The sequence below is a fragment of the Lotus japonicus genome, chromosome 6 (genome assembly GCF_012489685.1).
Source record: "Lotus japonicus ecotype B-129 chromosome 6, LjGifu_v1.2".
Taxonomy (NCBI): domain Eukaryota; kingdom Viridiplantae; phylum Streptophyta; class Magnoliopsida; order Fabales; family Fabaceae; genus Lotus; species Lotus japonicus.
In genome coordinates this window covers 42676221-42679044 of record NC_080046.1, presented here as the reverse complement: position 1 = coordinate 42679044, position 2824 = coordinate 42676221, and positions in this window count along the sequence as shown.

Sequence of the window (2824 nt, the reverse complement as noted above, 5' to 3'; positions counted from 1 at the left end):
TCTGGTTCACTCTGCTGTTGGGCTACAATCTGCTTAGGACTCACTGGTGTCTCCTCAATGTTCACCTGAATCTTGTCCTGACTGGAATTTTCTACCTTAGTATCTGGTAAAACTGTCACATCTGACTGTTTCAACATTGACTGCTCATCAAATACAATATCTCTGCTGACAACCACCATCCTCTTGACTGGATCCCACAACTTGTACCCCTTCACACCTTTACTATAGCCAATAAAGATGCACTCTTTTAACTTTGGGTCAAGTTTAGACTGATCCTCACTGTAAGTATGCACATATGTTGGACACTCAAAAATCCTCAAATTAGTGAGATCAATGGGGTTACCTGTCCACACCTCCTCTGCAACTTTTCCATCCAAATAAGCTCGTGGTGACCTGTTGACTAGATAGCACGTCATATTGATTGTTTCTGGCCAGAAACCTTTTGAAAGACCAGCATTCAACCGAAGGCACCTTGCCTTCTCTGTTAGAGTCATGTTCATCCTCTCTGCAACACCATTATGTTGTGGTGTCTTCCTCACAGAAAAGTGTCTCTGAATTCCATTCTCCTCACAGAAATGCATGAATTTATTGTTAGTGTATTCAGTTCCATTATCAGACCGCAAATACTTTATTTTTCTCCCTGTCTGATTCTCAACCTCTATCTTCCACAATTTGAACTTGGCAAATACCTCAGATTTATATTTCATAAAATAAACCCAAACATTACAAGAAAAATCATCAGTAAATGTTACAAAGTACCTGAAACCTCCAACGGAGGACTCTTTTGTAGGCCCCCAGACATCATAATGGACATAGTCTAAGATTCCCTTGGTCTTGTGCTACCCGGTCTTGAAACGAACTCTACACTGTTTCCCTAGAACACAATACTTGCACAATCCAATTGTGCAACTGCGAACACCCTTCAGCAGATTCCTCAAATGTAGTTCCATCATCCCACGTTCACTGAGATGACCCAAGCGCATGTGCCACAGTTTGGTTGCATCATCAACAGTTTCAACAGATGCTACATCACCCATAACTGTGCCCCTCAACAACTTATAAATGTTGCCTACAGCCCTCTTTGCTCTCATCACTGTCATTGCACCCTTGCTAACCCTTAAGATGTCTCTATTTCCCTCAGACTTGAATGAATAGCCATTTGCCTGAAGAGTTCCGAGAGAAATCAAGTTCTTTGTCACCTCTGGAACATAACGCACCTGACTCAACGTGCGCACGCCACCATCATCCAAATAAATTTTAACTTTTCCCGTTCCCTTGATGATACAAGGTTTATCATCACCTAGATAGACATAACCAAAATCACCTTATTTTGAATGAGTTGAACCACTCTCGGTGCGGCGTCATATGATAGGAGCATACAGAATCAAGAACTCATGCATTTACAGATGAAACACAAAGCAAATCCTCCTCACTACAAGAACCATCAGACTGAACTACATTTGCTGAACTGCTGTTGTTGCCTGACCCGTTTGGACAGTCCCTCCTCCAATGCCCAATTTGCTTGCAACCAAAACATTCTGTTGTTTTATGTCCGTGGACTTGAATCTCTTCTTCTATCCAGAACTCACTACTTTACCCTGGTCTCTTCCACAATCTTGACCTGCCTTAACAAACAAACCCTCACCTGAGCTTCCTCCACCTTCTTACTTTGGCGACGTTGGGCGTGTTGCAAAAGTGTAGAAGAAATATCATCCAGCTTGATTGAGTCTTTCCCGTATGTAAGAGTGGTCACCAAGTGATCATAAGAGCTTGGTAAAGAGCACAGCAAAATAATGGCTTGGTCCTCATCGTCAACCTCACACCCAAACGGGTCAAATCAACAAGAATGTTGTTGAAAGCGTTGACATGAGCCTGCAAATCACCTCCTTCCTGCATCTTCAGGCTATAGAGACGTTGCTTCGCAAACAGTTTGTTCATGAGCGTCTTGAACATGTACAGACTTTCCAATTTATCCCAGACAGCCTTCGGAGTCGTAAGGTCCAGGATATGATTCATCACGTCATCAGAAACACAGAGTCTTATCAAACCGGCAGCCTTCTCCTGCATCTCGTTCCAATCAAGAGCGATGATGTCCGCCGGTTTCTCATCACCCAACGCCTTCTGTAAGCTCTTCTGCGCCAACAGATCCTTAACTCTCCTATGCCATAAAGCGAAGTGTCTCGTTCCATCGAATCGAGTGACTTTGAATTTTACACCTCCAGGGTTAGTCGTCATCTGATACCAATTGTTAGAACAGCAACACGAACACAGATCAAGAGTAAAGAGAAACACACAAAAGTTTGTTCACGCAGTTCGGCCAAATTTCCAACGTCTGTGACTATAGAGCAGTTATAGTTCTGTTTATTGATTCTCTTCTGAATACAATAATTAGGGTTACAATGTTACAAGCTTATATATGGATACTAATGATCTAAATTACAATAATACCCCTGAACCGTACTACGGGGGGCAAGTAATCGCCCCCCCCCCCCCAACAAAAGCTGGGCCAAAACGCACGAGCAATGGGCCGATATGTGGCCCCCGACCCATTGCCCCAATGACACTGCCTATGAGTCATACTCAACACATAGATTGACCAAAAATATGGCTGGCTCTTTAAAGCCAGAACGAGTCTGTAAGATCAAGTTTTGATCATGTAGTACAAATCTGTTTTGATGATTACATGTTAACTATTATGTATGAACAATTATGGTACTCTAACGTTGTTTTCTGAGTGTTTAAATGACAGGCTCTGACTCTGGTCTAATTACACATAAATCAGAAGCACTATGCTCAAAGAGTAACCTACGCAACGCTTTCTCAC